Below are 18,306 nucleotides of genomic sequence, written 5' to 3'. Positions count from 1 at the left end.
ATTTAAAATTAAGTCCTTTCTAAAAATTTCTCTTATATGTTTAAAGATATATTTTTTTCATTTATGTTAATGTGAAAATTTATAATTTTGCACCAAAAGAATCTTAGAAAACTTACCTAACCTTATTCTAACAAGTGCAATTTATTTTAGCCTAATCCTACTAAATATCTTTTAAAAACGTTTACAGTAATTTAATACTAAACAAACACAACGAAATATATTTTTTTCGTTAGGTTTAGAATGATTTTGGCGAAATAATTGCATACACAAATTTTCGCTTGTCCTATATGGCAAGATGAGCGTTGCTATTTAAGCCAAGATGGCAAGTTCTGCCTATTCGGCACGACATATATATATATATATATATATATATATATATATATATATATATATATATATATATATATATATATATATATATATATATATATACATATATATATATATATATATATATATATATATATATATATATGTGTGTGTGTATATTCTGAATTGGTCAATTAGGCCGAACAGCCTTAAAAATTGGGCTTTTTTTAATTTTCTTTTAGAGAGATACAATTTTTCATTCAAAATCATGTGAAAAAAATGGGAACCACATCTTATGTAATTTTACTAAATATTTAGTTGATCAGCTTAAATTTATTTTTACTTAAAATCGATATGCACAAATAGATTGTCGCCAATTTATTGCATAAACAAGTTTTCGAACAACTTATTCGACATTAGTTATCTCGCTGTTATATTATCTTCGGTATATAGGCTCTCGCATATTAATATTTAGTGTATTTTTGTAAACCAGTGAAAAAGACTGAAGAAACCAGTGATAACAAAGTGACTGGTCGGTGGTCGGCTTCATGTTCCAGAACTTACGAAGCTTGTGAAGGGTTTAATGAAGCCAGTGATGTCTGAGTGAGGGACGGGTCTCAGGTAGCCAGCTGTGTGCACCTCCATGTAGAGGAACTCGCTCGCCTCCGTCAACTGGTTCCTCTCTGCAGACATCATGAGGATACTCGTGTCCACCTCCTGTAGAAAAATAAAAATTTGTATCAGAGGTTGCTTTAATGTTTTCTTTAATGATCATCACGAGACAGTGGTTAGAAATAGGGCTACAGTTATTATAGGAATGATGATAAATAATATTATAGGAATGTTTGAGCCATAATCATTCCTCTTTTCAGGAACTTAAAACGGATTTAACTTGTCATGAAATACGGATACCTAGATTCTAAAGTGAGTTACGAAATGATCAATAAATGAAACAAGTTACTTAGATATAATTACCAAAACGAATATAAAGATATTATATTGTTGATTTTCTTGAATGAAGTGTACATGCGGGAAGAGGACTGACTGTTGATCTAAGTCCTAAATGATGACATTGTTGCAACCCCTGAATGGGTTGCAATGATTAATAGGTATATATTATATTATCTTTTCATATAATTTTATATTGCTTATATTTGTGATAATAGCTAAATCGTAAATATATTGCTTTATATTATTATTTGACTTATGTTGTGAGGTAGGATGTAACATATTATGTGCTCAGTTCAAGTCTTGATTGTCTAACTACTGTAATTATCGCTTGTGGCTCGTTAGACTGTCGGCTTCGGTTGCTGGGCAGCAACTGTCCATGGAGCTATCACGTGATCGAGGGGGGGGGGCGTCCTCACCTTGCCTGAAGTATTCAGTCTGGTCTAGACTCGCTGGGTGGTTGGACGTATTCCAGAGAAAGTGCCTAAATCTCCCTTATAGGCCCTTGTTGGAAGACCGTCTCTTGTCTCATCATTGTCAGTTCTGTGAGACTCTGTTCACAGAACATTGTATAGACTTAGTGATTTTAGACGTTGTACTGAGATTGCATAGACACTCTAAACAACTCAGGTCTTGAGCTGTAGCTTCTGACCTAACTTGTACTGGTATCTGTGTATTATCACAGTCGGGGATTTTCTTATGCTGAACTAGTCCTAGAGGGACTGGTACCGAACTTGCACACGAAAATCACTCACTATGAAAGCAAAAGACTTGGCAGACGATGCACCATCCCCCCAATGAAAAGCAGGGGTGTCACTAGCACGTTAAGAGACCATACAATAAGTGTCAGGGGCCCGAGACTGTTCAACTGCCTCCCAGCACACATAAGGGGGATTACCAACAGACCCCTGGCAGTCTTCAAGCTGGCACTGGACAAGCACCTAAAGTCAGTTCCTGATCAGCCGGGCTGTGGCTCGTACGTTGGTTTGCGTGTAGCCAGCAGCAACAGCCTGGTTGATCAGGCTCTGATCCACCAGGAGGCCTGGTCACAGACCGGGCCGCGGGGGCGTTGACCCCCGGAACTCTCTCCAGGTAAACTCCAGGTAAGTAGTATGGGAGTTTCATGACTTTTGAGGAGGATCTGCAGATGGTCCCTACTTAGTGTCGTTATATTATCTCCTTGTTCCTGATTCTGTGTCGCAGTTGCTTGTTATATTGCTATTGGGCTTAGCATTCATTCTTTTTATTGTTCAAGCAGACTGTTCTGACTGCCAGTTGGTCAAGAAGTTAGTTTATTTGAGGACTTTGTCAGTCACTTGTTTAAGTCAAGTCGAGTCGTGAGACATAGCAAACTACTTAGAGCACTTACACACATACACACAAACTTGTACATATTTGTAATATCTTATTAAATGTTAATGTACCAGACGGTACTTAAGAATTATAAATGTGATATGTGCTTTCAGCACAATAATATTGTACACGAGAGAAGTGATATTATTTTAATTACTGTGAATAATTTAATTTAATTTGATATACGCCTAGACAACTTAATGACTAATAATTTACTAAATTTTAATTTCTCTAGTTAGCCTACCAGTTGTAATCCTGAAGCACTATTGAATCATACTGAATTCTAATGGATAATTGGACAAGGATACTGACTACTTGCTACGAAAACCCAGTAACAGGCTGGATGCTAGAAGGGAAGTCCTTTCTAGTATTCACTGGAGATCTCTAAGCTTTTAGAATCGCGTTTTTTGTAACAAATGGGGGCCTGTCCGGGATGCTCTTGATCCAAGGTGTTGGAGTAATTGTCCAGTTTGACATACTAGTAACTCTGTGATCAAACACTTTGAGTACTTTCCTAATCTGAAGACTTTGAGTTTAGTCTTGTACAACATACCAGGTGGATGTATGTACCTGATTTAGTCTCTTGATCAAAGATGGAAATACTGTTTATGAGTTCTAGCTCTAAGACAACCAACACTAAAATTCCTATTAGGATTATAGTTTCCCATAATCACTCTCTCGTAGTACAATTATTTTCGTGATGTATGCCAAAGTGAAACAGTTAATTGATACTCTGACTTTGTCTGAGTTAAGTATATTAAAACTTCAGACGTGTTGGTGAGTAGCCAAATATCTCGGTGTGACGTATAACAGGAATTGCACCTCAGAAACTGTCAGAGCGTTAATTAAAGATATATTGTTTCCTGCTCATACAGAGGTGTCTGATTATGATTCAGATTAAGAAAGCCTAGTGTCACAATTAGGAAGTATGACTCTATTTGATGACGTAGAAGAAAGAGCAACTAAGGCAGAAGTGTCTGAGCCTAGTGAACCTCCGCTCTTGCCTTCCCTCACTGACACATTAGTACAGAGTATAGCTGGTAGTATGACTAAGCCTCACGCTAGTACTGTGTATGCTATACCTGTATCTACTTATCCTAGACCAGATCTAGACTCTCTAGGGACGGTTGGACGAGGTGCTCGACCTAAAGAACGTCCAGACTCATTCGTTAGATTCCTTACTCCTCCATTACCCACTGTCCTATCTCTCAGGAGCAGTTTGAGAGGTTAGAACGCCTCATTATGTTGCAGACTGCACAAATAGAGGCTCAGAGGAAATTGAATGAAGAAGATTTCCAGAGAGAAAATGTTCATCTGGGAAGACAAGAGACTGATAGATCACAGGACACATTTAATGTGCAGAAAGCTGCATCAATGGTTCCTAAGTTTTTTGAGAGTGACTTAGACACCTATTTTGATGTGTTTGAGAACCAGGCATATGCTATGAACTGGCCCCGTAAGCACTGGGCTACCTTGTTGCACACAGCTTTGACAGGAAGAGCTCAAACTTGTACTGCTGCTTTACCATTTGCCAAGTACATTAGTTATGATGCTGTCAAACTAACTATTCTAGAGACATATAACTTGTTACCCGTAAGTTATCAAAGCGCATCTCGTACGTTACAACGACTACAAGATCAAACTTGTGTAGAGTTTGCTCGTGAGAAAAAAGTTGCATTTGAGAGGTGGTGTAGGTCTGCCAAGTGTAACAACTACGACAGCCTTGTTCAGTTGTTACTACATGAAGAGTTTAACAACTGTATGTCTGCTGACATAACAAGAATATCTGATCGATCATACTACCTCGGATATTCTGGAAACTTCAGCATTAGCAGACAATTACGAGATTTCTCACAAACTTGTACGTACTAAAACACAGAGAAACAAGATAACTAAAAATTGTCCTAGGAGTTGGCAACCTAAATCAGCTACTCATTGCCGGCCTGATGTATCTGCTACTGTAACTTCTAGTACCTTTACCAGGAAAACACATAATCCTGAATCTGTCTCTGTGGCTAGACAGAAATCTGATATCGAGAACAAGAAAGTTAAATGTACCTATTGTAACAGAAAAGGACATGCTAGAAAGTATTGCTATAAGTTAGAAAAAGATACAAGAAGCAGTCGTGCGGCTGGCGCCCTCACTCAAGTCGTATCTTCTTCCAAGCAACAAAGGCACCAAAATCCTAGTAATACCTCTGATCCTACTGTTTTAGATAATGTTACTCAGAACAGATGACTAGCATCAGAAAGTGCATCTGACGAAAAGATTCGTTCAGCGATGAGTCCTTGCTTTTCGAGAGGTAAAGTAGGATTTGACGAATCACATCTAACTGAGATAATTACTTTCAGAGACACTGGCAGTTATCTCACATTATTAAGAGAAGATGTACTGCCCATAACTGATGATACCTATTGCAAGATAGATGTATTGTTAGAAGCCTATGGAGGGGCTGTTATAAAAGTACCTCTTCATAAGGTATACATTGAAACAAGCTATTATACTGGTTATATTTCAGTGGGTGTATCCAGTGGTGTATTTCCCATCAGGTCAGTGGACTTATTGATAGGGAACGATATCCTTCATGCTGGTATATGTAAAGAACCACTTGTGATTGATAATAACACTGATGATAATTATGCCATTGAAACTTGTAGAGAGAAACCTATTTTATTTCCTCTCAGAGCAATTACTAGAGCTATGTCAAAGATACAACAACCATCCTTGTCTCCTGTTGAGTTAGTGGACGACAATGATTTGGGGTTGAATATGTTGTTTAGTGACGCTCTGCGCCCAGGATCATTAACACCAACTCCCCCGTGTCTTCAACCTAGTCAGGACACTACTGACGTTAAATTTCTAACTCATGATGATTTAATCAAGGATCAGTTTGTTGATCAGTCACTGGAAAGACTGAGAGATATAGCAATTACTGAGAGTGAAGCAAAGGATCTCGATAATTGTTACTATTATAATAACGGTGTACTGAGGGAGAAAAATACATGTAAGTTGTCAGCTGATAGTGTTTCCACCACAGTCAAGCATCTCGTAGTGTTACCAATTACATTTCGTGAACAAGCCATTGATTTTGCTCACAATAGTCCCATAGGAGGACATTTGGGTGTCAAGAAGACACTCGGTAAACTGGCGAAACATTTTACTTGGCCAAAGATGAAAGAAACAGTAGCCGATCATGTGCGACGTTGCCACGTGTGTCAAGTGACAGGCAAGCCAGCACTCACTCCTCCTCCTCCTGCACCTCTCATTCCTATCACCGTGGATGGTGAACCATTCTCACGTCTTATTATTGATTGTGTTGGTCCTTTGCCTAGAACCAAACTAGGAAACCAATACTTATTTACTATTATGGACGCTGCAACACGCTATCCCGAAGCTATTCCTATGAGAAAAATTAATGCTCGTGCTATTGTGAGAGCGCTAATGAAATTTTTCTCCCAGGTTGGATTGCCACGAGAGATACAATCAGATCAGGGATCTAACTTCACTTCTAAGATCCTTCGAGAAGCATTATCCCACCTAGGAATAAAGTCTGTACTTTCAACCAGTTATCATCCACAGTCACAAGGTGCTCTAGAGAGATTTCATCAGACACTGAAGTCCATGATGAGAGCTTATTGTGAACATTTTTCTAGAGACTGGGATGAGGGTATACCTTTTCTTCTGTTCGCTATGAGAGAAAGTGAGCAAGAAAGTCTCGGGTTTAGTCCGTTTGAATTAATATTCGGACACCAAGTGCGTGGTCCTCTCGCAGTGTTAAAAGACGTGTGGACAGAAAAATCAAATCCATCATTGAGTACTTCACCTTCATTAATGCAGCAACATTTGACAGCAGCTAGAGAGCTAGCTTCGAGAAACCTAGTTTCAGCCCAAGCTAGAATGAAGCAACATTATGACAAGCGTGTTGTCTCTCGTTCTTTTAAAGCAGGAGATAAGGTGATGGCTCGGAAATTAGTACCAGGTCATGCTCTACAAGCCAGGTATGATGGTCCCCTGGAAGTAGTGAAAAGGCTTAGCGACGTAAATTATTTGGTACGTACGCCTGGGAAAAAGAAATCTAATCATGTGTACCATGTTAACCAGCTTAAGACATACTACGCTAGTCCTCTACCTACTGTTACAAAAAACACGATTCTAAAAGCTTAGAGATCTCCAGTGAATACTAGAAAGGACTGCCCTTCTAGCATCCAGCCTGTTACTGGGTTTTTGTAACAAGTAATCAGTATCCTTGTCCAATTATCCATTATAAATCAGTATTATTTAATAGCGCTTTAGGATTACAACTGGTAGGCTACTAACTAGAGAAATTAAAATTTAATAAATTTATTAAGTCTATAAGTTGTCTAGAGGTATATTATCAAAGTAAATTAAATCACAGCAATCAAAATAAAATCAATCTCTCGAGTTCAATATTATTGTGCTGAAAGCACATATCACATTTATAATTCTTAAGTACCGTCAGGTACATTAACATTTAATAAGATATTACAAATATGTACAAGTAAGTGTGTGTATGTGTGTAAGTGCTCTTAAGTAGTTAGCTATGTCTCAAGACTCGAATAAGACTTAAACAAGTGACTGACAAAGTCCTCAAATAAACTAACTTCTTCACCGACTGGCAACCCGAACAGTCTGCTTGAACAACAAAGAATGCTAAGCCCAATAGCAATGCAATATCAAGCGACTGCGACACAGAATCAGGAACTGGGAAATAATATAACGACACTAAGTAGGGACCATCTGCAGATCCTCCACAAGTTACAAAACTCCCATAATACTGAACCTATGTTCAGCATAGGAAAAACTGTGACTGTGACAATACACAGGAACCAGTACAAAATTAGGTCAGAAGCTATAGCTAAGGACCTGAGATACTCAGAGTGTCTATGTGACACACAACCTCAGTACAACGTCGAAAATCACTAAGTCCTTACAATGTTCTGTGAACAAAGTTCTACAGAACTAACAAGAATAATGAGACAGACAATCTGTCCAACCACCAAGCGAGTCTCGAGCAGACTGACTACTTCACGAGAGGTGAGGACACCCCCCCTCGATCACGTGATAGTTACGTGGACAACTGCAGCTCAGAAGCCGGCAGTATAACGAGCGACAAGCGATAATTACAGTAGTTTGACAATCAAGACTAACTGAGCACATTTTATATACATCCTAACAACATAAGCTAAATAACAATATAACAGTCAAATAATAATATAAAGTCATACATTTACGATTTAGCTATTATCGCAAATATAAGCAATATAAAATTATATGAAAAGATAATATACATTACATATATATAATAATCATTGTAACCCATTCAGGGGTTGCAACACCCCCCCCCCCCAACACGACAGAGGGTCGCACTAGGAGTTGCATTAATGTCTTTCACATTATTTCTGATTACTCATATCAATATTATCAAAATAAAAATTAAACATTAATCAGAGTCTCTCTTGTGCCAAGCACCTCTACAATTTCACAGCGTCCGTCACTAGGATATGCCTCTAGTTCTAGGGCAGTACACCGTATCGTATCTGCATACTCGTGGTTATGTACATCAGTGTAGAGACTGGATAGCGCTGGCAAGGAGGGCACGTTGAGGCTCGATCATAGTAGAGGAGACTGCATTCCACTCTTAAGTAGTGGTTGTGGAATGCGAGGCAGTATGAACATCTGAGTATGAAACAGCTTAAGGTGTGTAGTGAGGGGGGGGGTCTGCGACAGGACAGTGTTGCGTCACGCAGTACATCACCCGCACCACACTACCCACTCAACACTCAGCTTGTCTCCTCCTCACACAACATTACTGTGAATATATAAATATAATAATTAGACATGACATGAGTATATATAGTTAATATGGGCTGGAGGGATTAAGTTACTTTACTGAATTTGACATAGCAAGTAACAAAAGGTATTTGGGCATAAAATTACGTAAATTTTAAATGGGGAAGTGCCCAAATACTCGTCAAAATGTTCAAAGGACACCACAAGAGCTAGAGCATAATTTTTCTGGTGTCGTTTGAGCTTAGATGAATAGTAACATATAGGATGGAGATTATCAGTGGATGTTGACTGTTGGAGTAGCACAGCACCCACTGCATAACCACTCGCATCTATATGTAAAAAGAAGGGAAGATTGAAATTAGGACTCTTCAACACAGGAGCAGAGGATAGCAAGCGCTTCAACCTTTTGAACGAGTCTGGACAATCTGTAGTCCAGATGAACTGAACTTTGGTTCTAATGAACATAGTGAGAGGTGTAGGTGGAGGTGTGTGCGCTGGCTTGCCTGTCACTTGACACGTGGCAACGTCGCACATGATCAGCTACTGTTTCCTTCATCTTTGGCCAAGTAAAATGTTTTGCCAGTTTACCGAGTGTCTTCTTGACACCCAAATGTCCTCCTATGGGACTATTGTGAGCAAAATCAATGGCTTGTTCACGAAATGTAACTGGTAACACTACTAGATGCTTGACTGTGTTGGAAACACTATCAGCTGACAACTTACATGTAGTTTTTTCCATCAGTACACCGTTACTATAATAGTAACAATTATCGAGATCCTTTGCTTCACTCTCAGTAACTGCTATATCTCTCAGTCTTTCCAGTGACTGATCAACAAACTGATCCTTGATTAAATCATCATGAGTTAGAAATTTAACGTCAGTTGTGTCCTGACTAGGTTGATGACTGGGGGGAGTCAGTGTTAATGATCCTGGGCGCAGAGCGTCACTAAACAACATATTCAACCCTAAATTATTGTCATCCACTAACTCAACAGGAGACAAGGATGGTTGTTGAATCTTTGACATAGCTCTAGTAATTGCACTGAGAGGAAATAAAATAGGTTTCTCTCTACAAGCTTCAATGGCATAATTATCATCAGTGGTATTATCAATCACAAGTGGTTCTTTACATATACCAGCATGAAGGATATCGTTCCCTATCAACAAGTCCACTGACCTGATGGGAAATACACCACTGGATATACCCACTGAAATATAACCAGTATAATAGCTTGTTTCAATATATACTTTGTGCAGAGGCACTTTTATAACAGCCCCTCCATAGGCTTCTAACAATACATCTATCTTGGTATAGGTATCGTCAGTTATGGGCAGTACATCTTCTCTTAATAACATGAGATAACTGCCAGTGTCTCTGAAAGAAATTATCTCAGTCAGATGTGATTCGTCAAATCCTACTTTATCTCTTGAAAAGTAAGGACTCATCGCTGAACAAATCTTTTCGTCAGATACACTTTCTGACGCTAGTCATCTGTCCTGAGTAACATTATCTAAAACAGTAGGATCAGAGGAATTGCTAGGATTTTGGTGCTTTTGTTGCTCGGAAGAGGATACGACTTGTGTGGGGGCGCCAGCCGCACGACTGTATCTTGCATCTCTTTCTAACTTATAGCAATACTCTCTAGTATGTCCTTTCCTGTTACAATAGGTACATTTAACTTTCTTCTTCTCGATATCAGATTTCTGTCTAGCCACAGAGACAGATTCAGGATTATGAGTTTTCCTGGTAAAGGTACGAGAAGTTACAGTAGCAGGTACATCAGGACAGCAATGAGCAGTTGATTTAGGTTGCCAAATTCTAGGACAATTTTTAGTTACCTTGTTTCTCTGTGTTTTAGTACATACAAGTTTGTGAGAAATCTCATAATTGTCTGCTAATGCTGCAGTTTCCAGAATATCTGAGGTAGTATGATCGATCAGATATTCTTGTATGTCAGCAGACATACAGTTGTTAAACTCTTCATGTAGTAACAACTGAACAAGACTGTCGTAGTTGTTACACTTCGCAGACCTACACCACCTCTGAAATGCAACTTTTTTCCCACGAGCAAACTCTACACAAGTTTGATCTTGTCGTCGTTGTAACGTACGAAATGCTCTTTGATAACTTACAGGTAACAAGTTATACGTCTCTAGAATTGTTTGTTTGACAGCGTCATAACTAATGTACTTGGTAAATGGCAAAGCTGCAGTACAGGTTTGAGCTCTTCCCGTCAAAGCAGTATGCAACAATGTTGCCCAGTGCTTACGTGGCCAATTCATAGCACGTGCCTGGTTCTCAAACACATCAAAATATGTGTCTAAGTCACTTTCAAAAAACTTAGGAACCATGGATGCAGCTTTCTGCACATTAAATGTGTCCTGTGATCTATCAGTCTGTTGTCTTAACAGACGAACATTTTCTCTTTGGAAATCTTCTTCGTTCAATTTCCTCTGTGCCTCAATTTGTGCAATCTGCAACATAATGAGGCGTTCCAACCTCTCAAACTGTTCCTGAGAGATAGGACCAGTAGGTAATGGAGGAGTAGGGAAATTAACATGTCTTTCTGGACTGTCCTTAGGTCGGACACTTGGTCCAGCCGTCTCTAGAGTGTCTAGATCTGGTCTAGGATAAGTAAATACAGGTGTAGTATACACTGTACTAGTATTAGGCTGTGTCATACTACCAGCTATACTCTGTACTATAGTGTCAGTGAGGGAAGGCATGAGCGAGAACTGAGCTACACAAGGCTCAGACACTAGGCTCACTTCTGCTCTAGTTGCTTTTTCATCAACTTCAAATAGAGCCATACTTCCTAATTGTGACACTAGACTTTCTGAATCTGAATCATAATCAGACATCTCTGTATGAGCAGGAAACAATATATCTTTAATTAATGCTCTGACAGTTTCTGCGGTGTAATTCCTGTTATACGTCACACCGAGATATTTGGCTACTTGCCAACACGTCTGAAGTTTTAATGTACTTAACTCAGACAAAGTCAGAGTATCAATTAACTGTTTCACTTTGGCATACATCACGAAAATAATTGTACTACGAGAGAGTGATTATTGGAAACTATAATCCTAATAGGAATTTTAGTGTTGGTTGTCTTAGAGTTAGAACTCATAAACAGTATTTCCATCTCTCTGGATCAAGAGACTCAGTCAGGTACATACATCCACCTGGTATGTTGTACAAGACTAAAGTCAAAGTCTTCAGATTAGGAAAGTACTCAAAGTGTTTGACCATAGAAGTACTAGTATGTCAAACTGGACAATTTCTCCAACACCTTGGATCAAGAGCATCCCGGACAGGCCCCCATTTGTTACACCTACTACTTCTATTCTTCCTAGGACAGAGGAAGAAAACGTCAGTCTACCTGACATCTCTAGAGGTATAGAGGTTCGTTTAGAAAATTCAGTGACTCTACAATCACTAGACGATTTTCTTAGTAACCTTGGGATTGATAAAGCTAGTGATATTAAAAACATGATTTTGCATTTCCCTGAATTGTTCAGTGATGTTCCTAAACGTTGTACTCTAGGTGTACATGACGTTGATGTACAGGGAGCATCACCCATTAAGCAATCACCATATAGGATGAGTCCAACAAAGCATAAAGTATTGAGAGGAGAGGTTGATTTTCTGTTGTCTCACGGACTTATTGAGCACAGGAAAAGTCCATGGGCATCTCCCTGTATTTTAGTGCCTAAACCTGACGGTAGTTTCAGGATGTGCACTGATTACAGGAAAGTGAACTCTGTCACCTTGCCTGATGGTTATCCTCTACCTCGCATTGACGACCTTATTGACCGTGTGTCAGGAGCCCAGTTTGTCAGCCATTTAGATCTCTTACGAGGCTATTATCAAGTACCGCTTACTGAACATGCTCAAGAAATATCTGCTTTTACTGTTCAAAATGGATTGTTTAACTACCTCGTCACCCCCTTCGGCCTATGTAACGCGGCTTCTTCATTCCAACGTATAATGAACGAGTTGACCCACAACTTAGAAGGAGTAGAAGCTTACCTTGACGACTTAGTGGTGTACAGTGAGGAGTGGGAACAGCACTTGACGCGTCTCAGAACATTGTTCGAGAGACTGGCGCACTACAACTTCACTGTTAACTTAGTTTTGGTCTAGCCAAGATTACCTATCTAGGCTTTTGTATCGGCCAAGGTGAGGTTGCTCCTATTGAGGCTAAGGTTCGTGCAATTTCTGAATTTCCAGTGCCACAGGATAGGAAAGGAGTACAGAGATTCTTGGGTATGGCAGGATATTATCGCAGGTTCTGTCCAAACTTTTCTCAGATTGCAGCTCCTCTCACTGAGCTTACTAGTAGCAAAGTTCAGTTCACCTGGACTAGAGATTGTTCAGACTCGTTCAAAAGATTAAAACGTTTGCTCTTGCTCCTGTGTTGAAAAGTCCTAATTTTAATCTTCCCTTCTTTTTACATATAGATGCGAGTGGTTATGCAGTGAGCGCTGTGCTGCTCCAACAGTCAACATTCACTGACATTCTCCATCCTATATGTTATTATTCATCTAAGCTTAAACGACACCAGAAAAATTATGCCACTATTGAGAAAGATGCTCAAGCTCTTGTGGTGTCCTTGGAACATTTTGACGTGTATTTGGGCACTTCCCCATTTAAAATTAACGTTTTTTCAGACCACAATCTACTCACTTATATTAACACTATGAAAAGTAAAAATGCTAGGATCATGAGGTGGGCCCTCAGAATCCAACCTTATTCTATTAGTATAAAACACATAAGTGGTCATTGTAATGTAATTGCTGACGCGCTGTCACGTCCTTAATAATTATCAGTTACATTAAATTAACGTAATTTTAATGCCCAAATACCTTTTGTTACTTGCTATGTCAAATTCAGTACAGTAACTTAATCCCTCCAGCCCATATTAACTATATATACTCATGTTTAATTAATCTATTTATATATTCACAGTAGTGGTGATATGTGTGAGAGTTGCAGAAAGAAGCTGAGTGATGAGTGGGTAGTGCTGTGTGGGCGATGTTACTGCGTGTGGCGCAACACTGTCCTGCCGCAGACCCCCCCTCACTACACACCTTAAGCTGTTTCATACTCAGATGTCCATACTGCCTCGCATTCCACAGCCACTACTTAAGAGTGGAATGCTGTCTCCTGTCTATAACACAAGACTATTATGCTGTCTAGACTACTATGATCGAGCCTCAACGTGCCCTCCTTGTCTACGCTATTCTGTCTCTACACTGATGTACATAACCGCGAGAATGCAGAGATACGATACTGTGTACTGCCCTAGTACTAGGGGCATAACTTATAGTGAAACAGACACTGTTAAATTATAGAAGTGCTTGGCACAAGAGTGACTCTGATTAATGTTTATATTAATTTGTATTGATATGATTAATCAGTAATAATGTGAAAGACATTAATGCAACTTCTAGTGCGACCGTTTGTCGTGTTGGGGGGGGGGTTGCAACCCCTGAATGGGTTGCAATGATTAATATGAATTTATTATATTATCTTTTCATATAATTTTATATTGCTTATATTTGTGATAATAGCTAAATTGTAAATATATTGCTTTATATTATTATTTGACTTATGTTGTTAGGTAGGATGTAACATATTATGTGCTCAGTTCAAGTCTTGATTGTCTAACTACTGTAATTATCGCTTGTGGCTCGTTAGACTGCCGGCTTTCATTGCTGGGCAGCAACTGTCCATGGAGCTATCACGTGATCGAGGGGGGGTGTCCTCACCTTGCCTGAAGTATTCAGTCTGGTCTAGACTCGCTGGGTGGTTGGATGTATTCCAGAAAAAGTGCCTAAATCTCCCTTATAGGCACTTGTTGGAAGACCGTCTCTTGTCTCATTATTGTTAGTTCTGTGAGACTCTGTTCACAGAACATTGTATAGACTTAGTGATTTTCGACGTTGTACTGAGGTTGTGTGTCTCATAGACACTCGAAACAGCTCAGTTCCTGAGCTGTAGCTTCTGACCTAACTTGTACTGGTATCTGTGTATTATCACAGTTGGGGATTTTCTTATGCTGAACTTAGATTCAGTAGTATAGGAGTTTTGTGACTTTTGTGGAGGATCTGCAGATGGTCCCAACTTAGTGTCGTTATATTATCTCCTTGTTCCTGATTCTGTCGCAGTTGCTTGTTATATTGCTATTGGGCTTAGCATTCATTCTTTTTATTGTTCAAGCAGACTGTTCTGACTGCCAGTTGGTCAAGAAGTTAGTTTATTTGTGGACTTTGTCAGTCACTTGTTTAAGTCTAGTCGAGTCTTGAGACATAGCGAACTACTTAGAGCACTTACACACGTACACACAAACTTGTACATATTTGTAATATCTTATTAAATGTTAATGTACCAGACGGTACTTAAGAATTATAAATGTGATATGTGCTTTCAGCACAATAATATTGTACACGAGAGAAGTGATATTATTTTAATTACTGTGAATAATTTAATTTAATTTGATGTACACCTAGACAACTTAATGACTAATAAATTTATTAAATTTTAATTTCTCTAGTTAGTAGCCTACCAGTTGTAATCCTGAAGCACTATTGAATCACACTGAATTCTAATGGATAATTGGACAAGGATACTGACTACTTGTTACGAAAACCCAGTAACAGGCTGGATGCTAGAAGGGAAGTCCTTTCTAGTATTCACTGGAGATCTCTAAGCTTTTAGAATCGCGTTTAATGTAACAACATAAAGAATACGATAAAGCTAGCAAGTCCCTATACCAGAGAACTGTTTCACCGTCAACAAAGGCACGTAATAGATTTGAAGATCATCTGCCCACAGCAGACTGTGACATTCTACAAGGACTATTTCTGCAATAATCAAAAGTTCACAGACGGAAAAGAAAACAGGCTGGATAGTTTTAGACCTGAGATGCCATGAGTTCGAATCCCATCAGACTCCATCGTGCAAAAGATGTAAGGAAGGAATGGAAAGATGTATATAATAGTATGATCTCAGTGTTTAAACATTTATTAGTTTTAATAACTGCCTTAATAGTGTTCTAATGCCTGACGAAAATTAAACAGTTATGTTTGGCGCATTTGTGTATGAGCTATAAAAAATGATTGGGGTATCATGCTTAATTCCATCGATAACATCCTCCATTATCTTATTACCAGAGCATCTATAAGAATTATCCATTCAGAAGAAGCCATTCTGCATCAGCCAACTCACCTTAACTTCTCGGTCAGAGAAGTGAAGTGACTGCAAAGGCAGCAAAGGACTGTGTTATTGATTTACCCGATGCTAATTTAATATTAATACTAGATGTATTTCAGTCTCCGTGCGTTCTAAGAATGGTATCCCAGTATTACATAACTCAGTCCCATACGATTCAATGCATGCGAATGGAATAGTGTAGTGCGGCATAGGGTAATGCAGTTGAATATTAGCAGTGAAAATTTAAACAGAATCAAAAGAGCCATTTACAGGCCATCATAGGGGTATCAATATCCAATTTTTTTTAGCAAAGAAAAAATGGTATTCGACATAAGCAACACATATTTGAAACAATTCAGAAAACCAAAGATACCAATATCCTAAATCACACAAGCACAACAAGCTTGAAGCCGCCCAGAAGTTTCAATATCAAGTTACCAGCATGGAAGGATTGAAGCTAATCAAACGAAACTCCCAAAAATTAGAACATGAAAAGAATATTTTTTTAAATTTTTTAATATCTTCCAAAGAAGAAATTGGAACCTACAGAACAGAAGCAAAAGTCACTCCAAACTTTTCTTCAAGACTATCTTTTAAGAAACTTAATATAGTAAATGTTACTTAAACTTAGAGTGCATAATATTAACAGTATTAACAATGGTTTAAGGGTACATAGAATAACATTATCTTGATATAACCTGGGATAACCAAATCAAACATAGTGACTTCCGATTAGAAGAGACATTCACCACTTATTTCACAAACCTAATTCATTAATAAAACTTGTGTGTTTTACATCATTTCAGGCCAAGTGGCAGACCACAGTTTTCTATTATAATATAAATGATTAAGATAACAGGTAAGTTGATGATTGTGCAGCACTGGGGTATCTCGATTGAGGAAACGTTTCGCCAGCCAGCGGATTCATCAGTCTAGTTCCGTTCTGACACAGCAGCATCTTCGAATCTTGATGCAGGAAATTCTTCAACTCTTGTCTAGCCTATAGTGTATTTTTCTACTGATGACGCTTTCTTCAACTGCTTCGCCGAACCCGTCTACATTATAAAAGCTTCTCCGCCCAAATGCTGTATATTTAACAATATTGAAAGACTAAACACTTCAATTCCAGGCTAAGGGACTGTTTTCCTCAAACTTCAACTCATCTTATACCGTTCTTCTCTGTACTGGACTAATGAAGGTGCAGATCACACAGACCATAGGAAACAAAGCAGAGGAGTTACAACGCATCTAGAGAAGAAAAACTGGAAGAAATAACTGGTAAAAAATGAAAGAAATATTACACCTCGGATCTGTTGTTCTGTAGTGGGGGCCACTACAGAACAACAGATATTATTCCCCAATAAAGCCCCTCTACATACCTTCAATATGATAACACTTGTATTTACAAATATACAGAGTGTAAAGCCATCAACAAGCAACAAAATACCTTTAATCATTGGACTGCTCTCGGAATCAAATGCAATGATTACAACCATCACAAGACAAACACAAAGGATCACTTTCACAACGAAATATGGATTCCAGTGTGTAATATATTCAGATGCGACAGAAAGAGCAGGCAAAAAGGGGACGGGGGAGGGATGGGAGAGGTTGACCTGTGTGTCAGAGTATCTCATTTGCACGGAATTACTAAACACCGTAAACGATGTAGTTAAAGTTTTGGCAGTAAAGATTGAAATCCAAAACCTTGTCATTGTGATAATATACAAGCCACCTGATTCAACTTCTCAACAATTCAAGGAACAGTTTTTGAAAATTTAGTACTGTGTGGAGAATCTCCCAACACCAGCCTAAATATCTTATTGATGGGTGAATTCATCTTTCGACACTTACAAATGAAATCTTGCAAATATTGTTTTACCAGAGATAACCCCAGGAGGCAGCTCGGGTGAAAATTCACGCACACTTTAGCTTTAAATCTCTGCAACAAATACGCTCAGATCACATAATAGAAGAACCGACATGTGTATGCAGGACTCCTGACCAGCATAATGAGATAAGTTATGAGAGTGCTTTTACCAAATTCGTCTTCAGTGACAGAAAGACATTAAAAATGTCCTTAATGAATCAAGCTGGGAAGATATCTTCAGTAACATTCGTCCGAACCTTTGCCTAGAAAAAATTAACTCTGTGGCACTTTAGGAGTGCTCAAGGCACCTTTCAATAAGAAAAAAAAAAAAGAAAATATGTAAACTAGAAAGAGAGACGCTTCCTATACAGGCGAAGGCGAAGAATCACAGAACTGCTGAAAAAGGTCAGTATATCTGAAATACGAAAGGAGGCATTGGAAAGAGAAATAATAGTTATCGAATCTATGCTTAAGACAAGAAACACAGGAAGAACATAAACCCATAAATGAAATTGAAATAAAAAAATATATCTTATGCCAAATGTAGGTCAAAAACCACTTCCAGTAACGAACCCATGCTAAAGAGGAGGGACTTGCACAGATGACAGCAAAGAAATATGAGAGATTCTCAAGTCCTAATATGACTCATCATTTTGTGAGCCGTTAATCAGACTAAGGGTCAAAAATCTAAATGATTTTTTCATGGCCGAGACTCAAAATTTGGATAATTCAAGAATTTCTGATATGAACCTAACACCATAGGATTCTGAAAAAGCAATAAATATCCTGGTCAT

This window comes from Cherax quadricarinatus, chromosome 55 (genome assembly GCF_038502225.1).
Source record: "Cherax quadricarinatus isolate ZL_2023a chromosome 55, ASM3850222v1, whole genome shotgun sequence".
NCBI lineage: Eukaryota > Metazoa > Arthropoda > Malacostraca > Decapoda > Parastacidae > Cherax > Cherax quadricarinatus.
The sequence above is the reverse complement of the archived record's forward strand: the minus strand, read 5'-3'. Positions refer to the sequence as shown.